This window comes from Danio rerio, chromosome 17 (genome assembly GCF_052040795.2).
Source record: "Danio rerio strain M-AB ecotype USA chromosome 17, GRCz13ab, whole genome shotgun sequence".
NCBI lineage: Eukaryota > Metazoa > Chordata > Actinopteri > Cypriniformes > Danionidae > Danio > Danio rerio.
The window spans coordinates 25,204,288-25,219,521 of NC_141037.1; the positions used below are offsets into that span (position 1 = coordinate 25,204,288).

A 15,234-nucleotide genomic window follows, 5' to 3' on the forward strand; every position below is an offset into this window, starting at 1 on the left:
TGAAAGTCTCTTTAGAAAATATCCTCTACATGGGACCTGGCCCCTGGATTGTTGATGCATCGCTACGAGAGAATGATTGCTTCTCCACAGTAGTGTCAGGATGGCCGAGTGGTCTAAGGCGCCAGACTCAAGGTTAAACATTCTCACTTGATGAGGCTTCTGGTCTCCGAATGGAGGCGTGGGTTCAAATCCCACTTCTGACAGCACATTTTACAAGATTCAACTGAAGTAAGTTATGTAAATCTAAAAAAAAAGACTTTTAAGCAATATGTAAGTCTACTTGCATGCAAATTGAGAGTATTTATATCTAAAACAAAACCCAATGAAATGACAAAATTATAAAATATTTATTCCCATTTTCCTCATTGTAAATAACAAATTTCAAAGTGGTGTCCCTGACTCTTTTAAAAATTAGCCAAAAATAAATGTATGGTCCCATAGTATTTTGGCGGGAAAATAAAATAAAACAAACAAACAAAAAGATACACAAACAAACAAATAGATACATAAACAAACAAACAAACAAATAAATAAATAAATAAATAAATAAATAACATGACCCTAAAAATAGACTAATTATTTAAACTTTCAATTAACCATTGTATATAATTTATTTTGCATTTATCTAGCGCATTTATTGTTTATGGCCTACACATCCAAAGTCCTTCACTATAGTACGAGTGGGTCTCTTGCTTTAGTTTTCTATACTTTGTGTTATTTCAGTTAACTCAACTTCCCTTTTGATTGACGATTGAATTATAATTCTATAAGATTTCAATTACAAAAATTATACTGCTAACTTTACCTCAAAAATTATTTTACTTTAAACGTTTCTTTAGAAAATATCCTCTCCATGGGCCCTGGCCCCCAGATTATTGATGCAGCGCTACCAGAGATCGATTCTTGATGTTTACCATTGTCAGAATGGCCGAGTGGTCTAAGGCGCCAGACTCAAGGTTAAACCTTCTCACTTGTTGAGGCTTCTGGTCTCTGAATGGAGGCGTGGGTTCAAATCCCACTTCTGACAGCACATTTTACAAGATTCAACTAAAGTAATTCACGCAAATCTTAAAAAAAAGGACTTGTAAGCAATATGTAAGTCTACTTGCATGCAAATTGAGAGTATTTATATCTAAAACAAAACCCAATGAAATGACAAAATTATAAAATATTTATTCCCATTTTCCTCATTGTAAATAACAAATTTCAAAGTGGTGTCCCTGACTCTTTTAAAAATTAGCCAAAAATAAATGTATGGTCCCATAGTATTTTGGCGGGAAAATAAAATAAAACAAACAAACAAAAAGATACACAAACAAACAAATAGATACATAAACAAACAAACAAACAAATAAATAAATAAATAAATAAATAACATGACCCTAAAAATAGACTAATTATTTAAACTTTCAATTAACCATTGTATATAATTTATTGTGCATTTATCTAGCGCATTTATTGTGTATAGCCTACACATCCAAAGTCCTTCACTATAGTACGAGTGGGTCTCTTGCTTTAGTTTTCTATACTTTGTGTTATTTCAGTTAACTCAACTTCCCTTTTGATTGACGATTGAATTATAATTCTATAAGATTTCAATTACAAAAATTATACTGCTAACTTTACCACAAAAATTATTTTACTTTAAACGTTTCTTTAGAAAATATCCTCTCCATGGGCCCTGGCCCCCAGATTATTGATGCAGCGCTACCAGAGATCGATTCTTGATGTTTACCATTGTCAGAATGGCCGAGTGGTCTAAGGCGCCAGACTCAAGGTTAAACCTTCTCACTTGTTGAGGCTTCTGGTCTCCGAATGGAGGTGTGGGTTCAAATCCCACTTCTGACAGCACATTTTACAAGATTCAACTAAAGTAATTCACGCAAATCTTAAAAAAAAGGACTTGTAAGCAATATGTAAGTCTACTTGTAAATGTTTCAAGCAAATAGGCAGTGTTTATAAATATGAAACAAATCCCAATGAACTGACAATAGTATAAAATATTTATTGCCATTTCCCTTTTTGTAAATAACAAATTTCAAAGTGGTGTCCCTGACCCTTTTTAAATGAGCCAAAAATAAATGTATGGTCCCATAGTATTTTGGGGGGGAAGTAAAATAAAATAAAGCAAACAAACAAATAGATACACAAACAAACAAACAAATAAAAATAAATGTATAAAAAAATAAACAAACAAACAAACAAACAAATAAATAAATAAATAAATAAATAAATAAATAAATAAATAAATAAATAAATAAATAAATAAATACAAAGTGCTTTACAATAGTATGATGGGTTCTGTTGCTTACATTTTGTATACTTTTATTTATTTTAGTTAACTCAATTTGCCTTTTGATTGATGATTAAATTATAATTCTATAAGATTTTTATAAAAAAAAAATATTCTGCTAACTTTACCACAAAAAGTCTGTTACTCTGAAAGTCTCTTTAGAAAATATCCTCTACATGGGACCTGGCCCCTGGATTGTTGATGCATCGCTACGAGAGAATGATTGCTTCTCCACAGTAGTGTCAGAATGGCCGAGTGGTCTAAGGCGCCAGACTCAAGGTTAAACCTTCTCACTTGATGAGGCTTCTGGTCTCCGAATGGAGGCGTGGGTTCAAATCCCACTTCTGACAGCACATTTTACAAGATTCAACTGAAGTAAGTTATGTAAATCTAAAAAAAAAGACTTTTAAGCAATATGTAAGTCTACTTGCATGCAAATTGAGAGTATTTATATCTAAAACAAAACCCAATGAAATGACAAAATTATAAAATATTTATTCCCATTTTCCTCATTGTAAATAACAAATTTCAAAGTGGTGTCCCTGACTCTTTTAAAAATTAGCCAAAAATAAATGTATGGTCCCATAGTATTTTGGCGGGAAAATAAAATAAAACAAACAAACAAAAAGATACACAAACAAACAAATAGATACATAAACAAACAAACAAACAAATAAATAAATAAATAAATAAATAAATAAATAACATGACCCTAAAAATAGACTAATTATTTAAACTTTCAATTAACCATTGTATATAATTTATTTTGCATTTATCTAGCGCATTTATTGTTTATGGCCTACACATCCAAAGTCCTTCACTATAGTACGAGTGGGTCTCTTGCTTTAGTTTTCTATACTTTGTGTTATTTCAGTTAACTCAACTTCCCTTTTGATTGACGATTGAATTATAATTCTATAAGATTTCAATTACAAAAATTATACTGCTAACTTTACCACAAAAATTATTTTACTTTAAACGTTTCTTTAGAAAATATCCTCCATGGGCCCTGGCCCCCAGATTATTGATGCAGCGCTACCAGAGATCGATTCTTGATGTTTACCATTGTCAGAATGGCCGAGTGGTCTAAGGCGCCAGACTCAAGGTTAAACCTTCTCACTTGTTGAGGCTTCTGGTCTCCGAATGGAGGCGTGGGTTCAAATCCCACTTCTGACAGCACATTTTACAAGATTCAACTAAAGTAATTCACGCAAATCTTAAAAAAAAGGACTTGTAAGCAATATGTAAGTCTACTTGCATGCAAATTGAGAGTATTTATATCTAAAACAAAACCCAATGAAATGACAAAATTATAAAATATTTATTCCCATTTTCCTCATTGTAAATAACAAATTTCAAAGTGGTGTCCCTGACTCTTTTAAAAATTAGCCAAAAATAAATGTATGGTCCCATAGTATTTTGGCGGGAAAATAAAATAAAACAAACAAACAAAAAGATACACAAACAAACAAATAGATACATAAACAAACAAACAAACAAACAAATAAATAAATAAATAAATAAATAAATAACATGACCCTAAAAATAGACTAATTATTTCAACTTTCAATTAACCATTGTATATAATTTATTGTGCATTTATCTAGCGCATTTATTGTGTATGGCCTACACATCCAAAGTCCTTTACTATAGTACGAGTGGGTCTCTTGCTGTAGTTTTCTATACTTTGTATTATTTCAGGTAACTCAACTTCCCTTTTGATTGACGATTGAATTATAATTCTATAAGATTTCAATTACAAAAATTATACTGCTAACTTTACCACAAAAATTATTTTACTTTAAACGTTTCTTTAGAAAATATCCTCTCCATGGGCCCTGGCCCCCAGATTATTGATGCAGCGCTACCAGAGATCGATTCTTGATGTTTACCATTGTCAGAATGGCCGAGTGGTCTAAGGCGCCAGACTCAAGGTTAAACCTTCTCACTTGTTGAGGCTTCTGGTCTCCGAATGGAGGCGTGGGTTCAAATCCCACTTCTGACAGCACATTTTACAAGATTCAAATAAAGTAATTCACGCAAATCTTAAAAAAAAGGACTTGTAAGCAATATGTAAGTCTACTTGTAAATGTTTCAAGCAAATAGGCAGTGTTTATAAATATGAAACAAATCCCAATGAACTGACAATAGTATAAAATATTTATTGCCATTTCCCTTTTTGTAAATAACAAATTTCAAAGTGGTGTCCCTGACCCTTTTTAAATGAGCCAAAAATAAATGTATGGTCCCATAGTATTTTGGGGGGGAAGTAAAATAAAATAAAGCAAACAAACAAATAGATACACAAACAAACAAACAAATAAAAATAAATGTATAAAAAATAAACAAACAAACAAACAAACAAATAAATAAATAAATAAATAAATAAATAAATAAATAAATAAATAAATAAATAAATAAATAAATAAATACAAAGTGCTTTACAATAGTATGATGGGTTCTGTTGCTTACATTTTGTATACTTTTATTTATTTTAGTTAACTCAATTTGCCTTTTGATTGATGATTAAATTAAAATTCTATAAGATTTTTATTAAAAAAAAATATTCTGCTAACTTTACCACAAAAAGTCTGTTACTCTGAAAGTCTCTTTAGAAAATATCCTCTACATGGGACCTGGCCCCTGGATTGTTGATGCATCGCTACGAGAGAATGATTGCTTCTCCACAGTAGTGTCAGGATGGCCGAGTGGTCTAAGGCGCCAGACTCAAGGTTAAACCTTCTCACTTGATGAGGCTTCTGGTCTCCGAATGGAGGCGTGGGTTCAAATCCCACTTCTGACAGCACATTTTACAAGATTCAACTGAAGTAAGTTATGTAAATCTAAAAAAAAAGACTTTTAAGCAATATGTAAGTCTACTTGCATGCAAATTGAGAGTATTTATATCTAAAACAAAACCCAATGAAATGACAAAATTATAAAATATTTATTCCCATTTTCCTCATTGTAAATAACAAATTTCAAAGTGGTGTCCCTGACTCTTTTAAAAATTAGCCAAAAATAAATGTATGGTCCCATAGTATTTTGGCGGGAAAATAAAATAAAACAAACAAACAAAAAGATACACAAACAAACAAATAGATACATAAACAAACAAACAAACAAATAAATAAATAAATAAATAAATAAATAACATGACCCTAAAAATAGACTAATTATTTAAACTTTCAATTAACCATTGTATATAATTTATTTTGCATTTATCTAGCGCATTTATTGTTTATGGCCTACACATCCAAAGTCCTTCACTATAGTACGAGTGGGTCTCTTGCTTTAGTTTTCTATACTTTGTGTTATTTCAGTTAACTCAACTTCCCTTTTGATTGACGATTGAATTATAATTCTATAAGATTTCAATTACAAAAATTATACTGCTAACTTTACCACAAAAATTATTTTACTTTAAACGTTTCTTTAGAAAATATCCTCTCCATGGGCCCTGGCCCCCAGATTATTGATGCAGCGCTACCAGAGATCGATTCTTGATGTTTACCATTGTCAGAATGGCCGAGTGGTCTAAGGCGCCAGACTCAAGGTTAAACCTTCTCACTTGTTGAGGCTTCTGGTCTCCGAATGGAGGCGTGGGTTCAAATCCCACTTCTGACAGCACATTTTACAAGATTCAACTAAAGTAATTCACGCAAATCTTAAAAAAAAAAGGACTTGTAAGCAATATGTAAGTCTACTTGTAAATGTTTCAAGCAAATAGGCAGTGTTTATAAATATGAAACAAATCCCAATGAACTGACAATAGTATAAAATATTTATTGCCATTTCCCTTTTTGTAAATAACAAATTTCAAAGTGGTGTCCCTGACCCTTTTTAAATGAGCCAAAAATAAATGTATGGTCCCATAGTATTTTGGGGGGGAAGTAAAATAAAATAAAGCAAACAAACAAATAGATACACAAACAAACAAACAAATAATAATAAATGTATAAAAAATAAACAAACAAACAAACAAACAAATAAATAAATAAATAAATAAATAAATAAATAAATAAATAAATAAATAAATAAATAAATAAATAAATAAATAAATAAATAAATAAATACAAAGTGCTTTACAATAGTATGATGGGTTCTGTTGCTTACATTTTGTATACTTTTATTTATTTTAGTTAACTCAATTTGCCTTTTGATTGATGATTAAATTATAATTCTATAAGATTTTTATAAAAAAAAAATATTCTGCTAACTTTACCACAAAAAGTCTGTTACTCTGAAAGTCTCTTTAGAAAATATCCTCTACATGGGACCTGGCCCCTGGATTGTTGATGCATCGCTACGAGAGAATGATTGCTTCTCCACAGTAGTGTCAGGATGGCCGAGTGGTCTAAGGCGCCAGACTCAAGGTTAAACCTTCTCACTTGATGAGGCTTCTGGTCTCCGAATGGAGGCGTGGGTTCAAATCCCACTTCTGACAGCACATTTTACAAGATTCAACTGAAGTAAGTTATGTAAATCTAAAAAAAAAGACTTGTAAGCAATATGTAAGTCTACTTGCATGCAAATTGAGAGTATTTATATCTAAAACAAAACCCAATGAAATGACAAAATTATAAAATATTTATTCCCATTTTCCTCATTGTAAATAACAAATTTCAAAGTGGTGTCCCTGACTCTTTTAAAAATTAGCCAAAAATAAATGTATGGTCCCATAGTATTTTGGCGGGAAAATAAAATAAAACAAACAAACAAAAAGATACACAAACAAACAAATAGATACATAAACAAACAAACAAACAAATAAATAAATAAATAAATAAATAAATAAAAAAATAAATAACATGACCCTAAAAATAGACTAATTATTTCAACTTTCAATTAACCATTGTATATAATTTATTGTGCATTTATCTAGCGCATTTATTGTGTATGGCCTACACATCCAAAGTCCTTTACTATAGTACGAGTGGGTCTCTTGCTTTAGTTTTCTATACTTTGTATTATTTCAGTTAACTCAACTTCCCTTTTGATTGACGATTGAATTATAATTCTATAAGATTTCAATTACAAAAATTATACTGCTAACTTTACCACAAAAATTATTTTACTTTAAACGTTTCTTTAGAAAATATCCTCTCCATGGGCCCTGGCCCCCAGATTATTGATGCAGCGCTACCAGAGATCGATTCTTGATGTTTACCATTGTCAGAATGGCCGAGTGGTCTAAGGCGCCAGACTCAAGGTTAAACCTTCTCACTTGATGAGGTTTCTGGTCTCCGAATGGAGGCGTGGGTTCAAATCCCACTTCTGACAGCACATTTTACAAGATTCAACTAAAGTAATTCACGCAAATCTTAAAAAAAAGGACTTGTAAGCAATATGTAAGTCTACTTGTAAATGTTTCAAGCAAATAGGCAGTGTTTATAAATCTAAAACAAATCCCAATGAACTGACAATAGTATAAAATATTTATTGCCATTTCCCTTTTTGTAAATAAGAAATTTCAAAGTGGTGCCCCTGACCCTTTTTAAATGAGCCAAAAATAAATGTATGGTCCCATAGTATTTTGGTGGAAAATAAAATTTAATAAAACAAACAAACAAAAAGATACACGAACAAACAAAAAAATAATAATGATAATAATAAATAAATAAATAAACAAACAAACAATTAAATAAATAAGTAAACAAATAAACAAATAAACAAATAAATAAATAAATAAATAAATAAATAAATAAATAAATAAATAAATAAATAAATAAATAAATACAAAGTGCTTTACAATAGTATGATGGGTTCTGTTGCTTACATTTTGTATACTTTTATTTATTTTAGTTAACTCAATTTGCCTTTTGATTGATGATTAAATTATAATTCTATAAGATTTTTATAAAAAAAAATATTCTGCTAACTTTACCACAAAAAGTCTGTTACTCTGAAAGTCTCTTTAGAAAATATCCTCTACATGGGACCTGGCCCCTGGATTGTTGATGCATCGCTACGAGAGAATGATTGCTTCTCCACAGTAGTGTCAGGATGGCCGAGTGGTCTAAGGCGCCAGACTCAAGGTTAAACCTTCTCACTTGATGAGGCTTCTGGTCTCCGAATGGAGGCGTGGGTTCAAATCCCACTTCTGACAGCACATTTAACAAGATTCAACTAAAGTAATTTATGTAAATCTAAAAAAAAAAGACTTTTAAGCAATATGTAAGTCTACTTGCATGCAAATTGAGAGTTTTTATATCTAAAACAAAACCCAATGAACTGACAAAATTATAAAATATTTATTCCCATTTTCCTCATTGTAAATAACAAATTTCAAAGTGGTGTCCCTGACTCTTTTAAAAATTAGCCAAAAATAAATGTATGGTCCCATAGTATTTTGGCGGGAAAATAAAATAAAACAAACAAACAAAAAGATACACAAACAAACAAATAGATACATAAACAAACAAACAAACAAACAAATAAATAAATAAATAAATAAATAACATGACCCTAAAAATAGACTAATTATTTAAACTTTCAATTAACCATTGTATATAATTTATTGTGCATTTATCTAGCGCATTTATTGTGTATGGCCTACACATCCAAAGTCCTTTACTATAGTACGAGTGGGTCTCTTGCTGTAGTTTTCTATACTTTGTATTATTTCAGGTAACTCAACTTCCCTTTTGATTGACGATTGAATTATAATTCCATAAGATTTCAATTACAAAAATTATACTGCTAACTTTACCACAAAAATTATTTTACTTTAAACGTTTCTTTAGAAAATATCCTCTCCATGCATGGGCCCTGGCCCCCAGATTATTGATGCAGCGCTACCAGAGATCGATTCTTGATGTTTACCATTGTCAGAATGGCCGAGTGGTCTAAGGCGCCAGACTCAAGGTTAAACCTTCTCACTTGTTGAGGCTTCTGGTCTCCGAATGGAGGCGTGGGTTCAAATCCCACTTCTGACAGCACATTTTACAAGATTCAACTAAAGTAATTCACGCAAATCTTAAAAAAAAGGACTTGTAAGCAATATGTAAGTCTACTTGCATGCAAATTGAGAGTGTTTATATCTAAAACAAAACCCAATGAAATGACAAAATTATAAAATATTTATTCCCATTTTCCTCATTGTAAATAACAAATTTCAAAGTGGTGTCCCTGACTCTTTTAAAAATTAGCCAAAAATAAATGTATGGTCCCATAGTATTTTGGCGGGAAAATAAAATAAAACAAACAAACAAAAAGATACACAAACAAACAAATAGATACATAAACAAACAAACAAACAAATAAATAAATAAATAAATAAATAAATAACATGACCCTAAAAATAGACTAATTATTTAAACTTTCAATTAACCATTGTATATAATTTATTTTGCATTTATCTAGCGCATTTATTGTTTATGGCCTACACATCCAAAGTCCTTCACTATAGTACGAGTGGGTCTCTTGCTGTAGTTTTCTATACTTTGTGTTATTTCAGTTAACTCAACTTCCCTTTTGATTGACAATTGAATTATAATTCTATAAGATTTCAATTACAAAAATTATACTGCTAACTTTACCACAAAAATTATTTTACTTTAAACGTTTCTTTAGAAAATATCCTCTCCATGGGCCCTGGCCCCCAGATTATTGATGCAGCGCTACCAGAGATCGATTCTTGATGTTTACCATTGTCAGAATGGCCGAGTGGTCTAAGGCGCCAGACTCAAGGTTAAACCTTCTCACTTGTTGAGGCTTCTGGTCTCCGAATGGAGGCGTGGGTTCAAATCCCACTTCTGACAGCACATTTTACAAGATTCAACTAAAGTAATTCACGCAAATCTTAAAAAAAAGGACTTGTAAGCAATATGTAAGTCTACTTGTAAATGTTTCAAGCAAATAGGCAGTGTTTATAAATATGAAACAAATCCCAATGAACTGACAATAGTATAAAATATTTATTGCCATTTCCCTTTTTGTAAATAACAAATTTCAAAGTGGTGTCCCTGACCCTTTTTAAATGAGCCAAAAATAAATGTATGGTCCCATAGTATTTTGGGGGGGAAGTAAAATAAAATAAAGCAAACAAACAAATAGATACACAAACAAACAAACAAATAAAAATAAATGTATAAAAAACAAACAAACAAACAAACAAACAAACAAATAAATAAATAAATAAATAAATAAATAAATAAATAAATACAAAGTGCTTTACAATAGTATGATGGGTTCTGTTGCTTACATTTTGTATACTTTTATTTATTTTAGTTAACTCAATTTGCCTTTTGATTGATGATTAAATTATAATTCTATAAGATTTTTATTAAAAAAAAATATTCTGCTAACTTTACCACAAAAAGTCTGTTACTCTGAAAGTCTCTTTAGAAAATATCCTCTACATGGGACCTGGCCCCTGGATTGTTGATGCATCGCTACGAGAGAATGATTGCTTCTCCATAGTAGTGTCAGGATGGCCGAGTGGTCTAAGGCGCCAGACTCAAGGTTAAACCTTCTCACTTGATGAGGCTTCTGGTCTCCGAATGGAGGCGTGGGTTCAAATCCCACTTCTGACAGCACATTTTACAAGATTCAACTGAAGTAAGTTATGTAAATCTAAAAAAAAAGACTTTTAAGCAATATGTAAGTCTACTTGCATGCAAATTGAGAGTATTTATATCTAAAACAAAACCCAATGAAATGACAAAATTATAAAATATTTATTCCCATTTTCCTCATTGTAAATAACAAATTTCAAAGTGGTGTCCCTGACTCTTTTAAAAATTAGCCAAAAATAAATGTATGGTCCCATAGTATTTTGGCGGGAAAATAAAATAAAACAAACAAACAAAAAGATACACAAACAAACAAATAGATACATAAACAAACAAACAAACAAACAAATAAATAAATAAATAAATAAATAACATGACCCTAAAAATAGACTAATTATTTCAACTTTCAATTAACCATTGTATATAATTTATTGTGCATTTATCTAGCGCATTTATTGTGTATGGCCTACACATCCAAAGTCCTTTACTATAGTACGAGTGGGTCTCTTGCTTTAGTTTTCTATACTTTGTATTATTTCAGTTAACTCAACTTCCCTTTTGATTGACGATTGAATTATAATTCTATAAGATTTCAATTACAAAAATTATACTGCTAACTTTACCACAAAAATTATTTTACTTTAAACGTTTCTTTAGAAAATATCCTCTCCATGGGCCCTGGCCCCCAGATTATTGATGCAGCGCTACCAGAGATCGATTCTTGATGTTTACCATTGTCAGAATGGCCGAGTGGTCTAAGGCGCCAGACTCAAGGTTAAACCTTCTCACTTGATGAGGTTTCTGGTCTCCGAATGGAGGCGTGGGTTCAAATCCCACTTCTGACAGCACATTTTACAAGATTCAACTAAAGTAATTCACGCAAATCTTAAAAAAAAGGACTTGTAAGCAATATGTAAGTCTACTTGTAAATGTTTCAAGCAAATAGGCAGTGTTTATAAATCTAAAACAAATCCCAATGAACTGACAATAGTATAAAATATTTATTGCCATTTCCCTTTTTGTAAATAAGAAATTTCAAAGTGGTGTCCCTGACCCTTTTTAAATGAGCCAAAAAAAAATGTATGGTCCCATAGTATTTTGGTGGAAAATAAAATTTAATAAAACAAACAAACAAAAAGATACACGAACAAACAAAAAAATAATAATGATAATAATAAATAAATAAACAAACAAACAATTAAATAAATAAGTAAACAAATAAACAAATAAACAAACAAATAAATAAATAAATAAATAAATAAATAAATAAATAAATAAATAAATAAATAAATAAATAAATAAATAAATAAATAAATAAATAAATAAATACAAAGTGCTTTACAATAGTATGATGGGTTCTGTTGCTTACATTTTGTATACTTTTATTTATTTTAGTTAACTCAATTTGCCTTTTGATTGATGATTAAATTATAATTCTATAAGATTTTTATAAAAAAAAATATTCTGCTAACTTTACCACAAAAAGTCTGTTACTCTGAAAGTCTCTTTAGAAAATATCCTCTACATGGGACCTGGCCCCTGGATTGTTGATGCATCGCTACGAGAGAATGATTGCTTCTCCACAGTAGTGTCAGGATGGCCGAGTGGTCTAAGGCGCCAGACTCAAGGTTAAACCTTCTCACTTGATGAGGCTTCTGGTCTCCGAATGGAGGCGTGGGTTCAAATCCCACTTCTGACAGCACATTTAACAAGATTCAACTAAAGTAATTTATGTAAATCTAAAAAAAAAGACTTTTAAGCAATATGTAAGTCTACTTGCATGCAAATTGAGAGTTTTTATATCTAAAACAAAACCCAATGAACTGACAAAATTATAAAATATTTATTCCCATTTTCCTCATTGTAAATAACAAATTTCAAAGTGGTGTCCCTGACTCTTTTAAAAATTAGCCAAAAATAAATGTATGGTCCCATAGTATTTTGGCGGGAAAATAAAATAAAACAAACAAACAAAAAGATACACAAACAAACAAATAGATACATAAACAAACAAACAAACAAACAAACAAATAAATAAATAAATAAATAACATGACCCTAAAAATAGACTAATTATTTAAACTTTCAATTAACCATTGTATATAATTTAGTGTGCATTTATCTAGCGCATTTAGTGTGTATGGCCTACACATCCAAAGTCCTTTACTATAGTACGAGTGGGTCTCTTGCTGTAGTTTTCTATACTTTGTATTATTTCAGGTAACTCAACTTCCCTTTTGATTGACGATTGAATTATAATTCTATAAGATTTCAATTACAAAAATTATACTGCTAACTTTACCACAAAAATTATTTTACTTTAAACGTTTCTTTAGAAAATATCCTCTCCATGGGCCCTGGCCCCCAGATTATTGATGCAGCGCTACCAGAGATCGATTCTTGATGTTTACCATTGTCAGAATGGCCGAGTGGTCTAAGGCGCCAGACTCAAGGTTAAACCTTCTCACTTGTTGAGGCTTCTGGTCTCCGAATGGAGGCGTGGGTTCAAATCCCACTTCTGACAGCACATTTTACAAGATTCAACTAAAGTAATTCACGCAAATCTTAAAAAAAAAGGACTTGTAAGCAATATGTAAGTCTACTTGTAAATGTTTCAAGCAAATAGGCAGTGTTTATAAATCTAAAACAAATCCCAATGAACTGACAATAGTATAAAATATATTTATTGCCATTTCCCTTTTTGTAAATAACAAATTTCAAAGTGGTGTCCCTGACCCTTTTTAAATGAGCCAAAAATAAATGTATGGTCCCATAGTATTTTGGGGGGGAAGTAAAATAAAATAAAGCAAACAAACAAATAGATACACAAACAAACAAACAAATAAAAATAAATGTATAAAAAATAAACAAACAAACAAACAAACAAATAAAAATAAATGTATAAAAAAAAATAAATAAATAAATAAATAAATAAATAAATAAATAAATAAATAAATACAAAGTGCTTTACAATAGTATGATGGGTTCTGTTGCTTACATTTTGTATACTTTTATTTATTTTAGTTAACTCAATTTGCCTTTTGATTGATGATTAAATTATAATTCTATAAGATTTTTATAAAAAAAAAATATTCTGCTAACTTTACCACAAAAAGTCTGTTACTCTGAAAGTCTCTTTAGAAAATATCCTCTACATGGGACCTGGCCCCTGGATTGTTGATGCATCGCTACGAGAGAATGATTGCTTCTCCACAGTAGTGTCAGGATGGCCGAGTGGTCTAAGGCGCCAGACTCAAGGTTAAACCTTCTCACTTGATGAGGCTTCTGGTCTCCGAATGGAGGCGTGGGTTCAAATCCCACTTCTGACAGCACATTTTACAAGATTCAACTGAAGTAATTTATGTAAATCTAAAATAAAGACTTTAAAGCAATATGTAAGTCTACTTGTAAATGTTTCAAGCAAATAGGCAGTGTTTATAAATCTAAAACAAATCCCAATGAACTGACAATAGTATAAAATATTTATTGCCATTTCCCTTTTTGTAAATAACAAATTTCAAAGTGGTGTCCCTGACCCTTTTTAAATGAGCCAAAAATAAATGTATGGTCCTATAGTATTTTGGTGGAAAATAAAATTTAATAAAACAAACAAACAAAAAGATACACAAACATACAAAATAATAATAATATTAATAATAATAAATAAACAAACAAACAAACAAACAAATAATTAAATAAATAAATGAATAAATAAATAAATAAATAAATAATAAATAAATAAATAAATAAATAAATAAATAAATAAATAAATAAATAAATAAATAAATAAATAAATAAATAAATACAAAGTGCTTTACAATAGCATGATGGGTTCTGTTGCTTACATTTTGTATACTTTTATTTATTTTAGTTAACTCAATTTGCCTTTTGATTGATGATTAAATTATAATTCTATAAGATTTTTATTAGAAAAAAATTATTCTGCTAACTTTACCACAAAAAGTCTGTTACTCTGAAAGTCTCTTTAGAAAATATCCTCTACATGGGACCTGGCCCCTGGATTGTTGATGCATCGCTACGAGAGAATGATTGCTTCTCCACAGTAGTGTCAGGATGGCCGAGTGGACTCCGAATAGAGGCGTGGCTTCGTATTCCACTTTTGACATGTCACTTTTTAAATTAAACGTCTATGACAAGAATTACAGAAATCGCTACTTACTAGTGTTGAATCTACAGCAGTTACATTGTCACGAATTTACTGTGAAATATACAGCACATACATTCGTAAGTTACTTGGTGAGAACAATAAGCAGCATTTTTTGTTTTAGCCAATTTTGGTGGCATATCTTCCGACATGCATTGTACTGAATTTATAACCGCACATCACACAGGCTATGCTTGGTAAATAGTTTACGATTATATAGCCAAGCCAGCCTTCAAGTACTTCGCAATCGATTCAGTGGTT

At 30.6% G+C, this 15,234-nt stretch overlaps 18 non-coding genes across 18 annotated transcripts; all 18 read left to right on the top strand.

The window, feature by feature from the left end:
• Window positions 1–94: 94 nt before the first annotated feature.
• Window positions 95–203, top strand: trnal-caa (transfer RNA leucine (anticodon CAA)). The gene is made up of 2 exons: window positions 95–132; window positions 158–203. It is a non-coding gene; the product is annotated as a tRNA-Leu (tRNA).
• Window positions 204–918: 715 nt separating this feature from the next.
• trnal-caa (transfer RNA leucine (anticodon CAA)) lies at window positions 919–1,027 on the top strand. The gene is made up of 2 exons: window positions 919–956; window positions 982–1,027. It is a non-coding gene; the product is annotated as a tRNA-Leu (tRNA).
• A 712-nt stretch (window positions 1,028–1,739) lies between these two features.
• trnal-caa (transfer RNA leucine (anticodon CAA)) lies at window positions 1,740–1,848 on the top strand. The gene is made up of 2 exons: window positions 1,740–1,777; window positions 1,803–1,848. It is a non-coding gene; the product is annotated as a tRNA-Leu (tRNA).
• A 686-nt stretch (window positions 1,849–2,534) lies between these two features.
• On the top strand, window positions 2,535–2,643 carry trnal-caa (transfer RNA leucine (anticodon CAA)). The gene is made up of 2 exons: window positions 2,535–2,572; window positions 2,598–2,643. It is a non-coding gene; the product is annotated as a tRNA-Leu (tRNA).
• A 717-nt stretch (window positions 2,644–3,360) lies between these two features.
• trnal-caa (transfer RNA leucine (anticodon CAA)) lies at window positions 3,361–3,469 on the top strand. Its single transcript has 2 exons — window positions 3,361–3,398; window positions 3,424–3,469. It is a non-coding gene; the product is annotated as a tRNA-Leu (tRNA).
• Window positions 3,470–4,189: 720 nt separating this feature from the next.
• On the top strand, window positions 4,190–4,298 carry trnal-caa (transfer RNA leucine (anticodon CAA)). Its single transcript has 2 exons — window positions 4,190–4,227; window positions 4,253–4,298. It is a non-coding gene; the product is annotated as a tRNA-Leu (tRNA).
• Window positions 4,299–4,987: 689 nt separating this feature from the next.
• On the top strand, window positions 4,988–5,096 carry trnal-caa (transfer RNA leucine (anticodon CAA)). Its single transcript has 2 exons — window positions 4,988–5,025; window positions 5,051–5,096. It is a non-coding gene; the product is annotated as a tRNA-Leu (tRNA).
• A 715-nt stretch (window positions 5,097–5,811) lies between these two features.
• trnal-caa (transfer RNA leucine (anticodon CAA)) lies at window positions 5,812–5,920 on the top strand. Its single transcript has 2 exons — window positions 5,812–5,849; window positions 5,875–5,920. It is a non-coding gene; the product is annotated as a tRNA-Leu (tRNA).
• Window positions 5,921–6,631: 711 nt separating this feature from the next.
• Window positions 6,632–6,740, top strand: trnal-caa (transfer RNA leucine (anticodon CAA)). Its single transcript has 2 exons — window positions 6,632–6,669; window positions 6,695–6,740. It is a non-coding gene; the product is annotated as a tRNA-Leu (tRNA).
• A 727-nt stretch (window positions 6,741–7,467) lies between these two features.
• On the top strand, window positions 7,468–7,576 carry trnal-caa (transfer RNA leucine (anticodon CAA)). Its single transcript has 2 exons — window positions 7,468–7,505; window positions 7,531–7,576. It is a non-coding gene; the product is annotated as a tRNA-Leu (tRNA).
• A 717-nt stretch (window positions 7,577–8,293) lies between these two features.
• trnal-caa (transfer RNA leucine (anticodon CAA)) lies at window positions 8,294–8,402 on the top strand. The gene is made up of 2 exons: window positions 8,294–8,331; window positions 8,357–8,402. It is a non-coding gene; the product is annotated as a tRNA-Leu (tRNA).
• Window positions 8,403–9,122: 720 nt separating this feature from the next.
• Window positions 9,123–9,231, top strand: trnal-caa (transfer RNA leucine (anticodon CAA)). Its single transcript has 2 exons — window positions 9,123–9,160; window positions 9,186–9,231. It is a non-coding gene; the product is annotated as a tRNA-Leu (tRNA).
• Window positions 9,232–9,947: 716 nt separating this feature from the next.
• Window positions 9,948–10,056, top strand: trnal-caa (transfer RNA leucine (anticodon CAA)). Its single transcript has 2 exons — window positions 9,948–9,985; window positions 10,011–10,056. It is a non-coding gene; the product is annotated as a tRNA-Leu (tRNA).
• A 665-nt stretch (window positions 10,057–10,721) lies between these two features.
• Window positions 10,722–10,830, top strand: trnal-caa (transfer RNA leucine (anticodon CAA)). Its single transcript has 2 exons — window positions 10,722–10,759; window positions 10,785–10,830. It is a non-coding gene; the product is annotated as a tRNA-Leu (tRNA).
• Window positions 10,831–11,545: 715 nt separating this feature from the next.
• On the top strand, window positions 11,546–11,654 carry trnal-caa (transfer RNA leucine (anticodon CAA)). Its single transcript has 2 exons — window positions 11,546–11,583; window positions 11,609–11,654. It is a non-coding gene; the product is annotated as a tRNA-Leu (tRNA).
• A 745-nt stretch (window positions 11,655–12,399) lies between these two features.
• trnal-caa (transfer RNA leucine (anticodon CAA)) lies at window positions 12,400–12,508 on the top strand. The gene is made up of 2 exons: window positions 12,400–12,437; window positions 12,463–12,508. It is a non-coding gene; the product is annotated as a tRNA-Leu (tRNA).
• Window positions 12,509–13,223: 715 nt separating this feature from the next.
• trnal-caa (transfer RNA leucine (anticodon CAA)) lies at window positions 13,224–13,332 on the top strand. The gene is made up of 2 exons: window positions 13,224–13,261; window positions 13,287–13,332. It is a non-coding gene; the product is annotated as a tRNA-Leu (tRNA).
• A 696-nt stretch (window positions 13,333–14,028) lies between these two features.
• Window positions 14,029–14,137, top strand: trnal-caa (transfer RNA leucine (anticodon CAA)). Its single transcript has 2 exons — window positions 14,029–14,066; window positions 14,092–14,137. It is a non-coding gene; the product is annotated as a tRNA-Leu (tRNA).
• The last annotated feature ends 1,097 nt before the right edge of the window (window positions 14,138–15,234 follow it).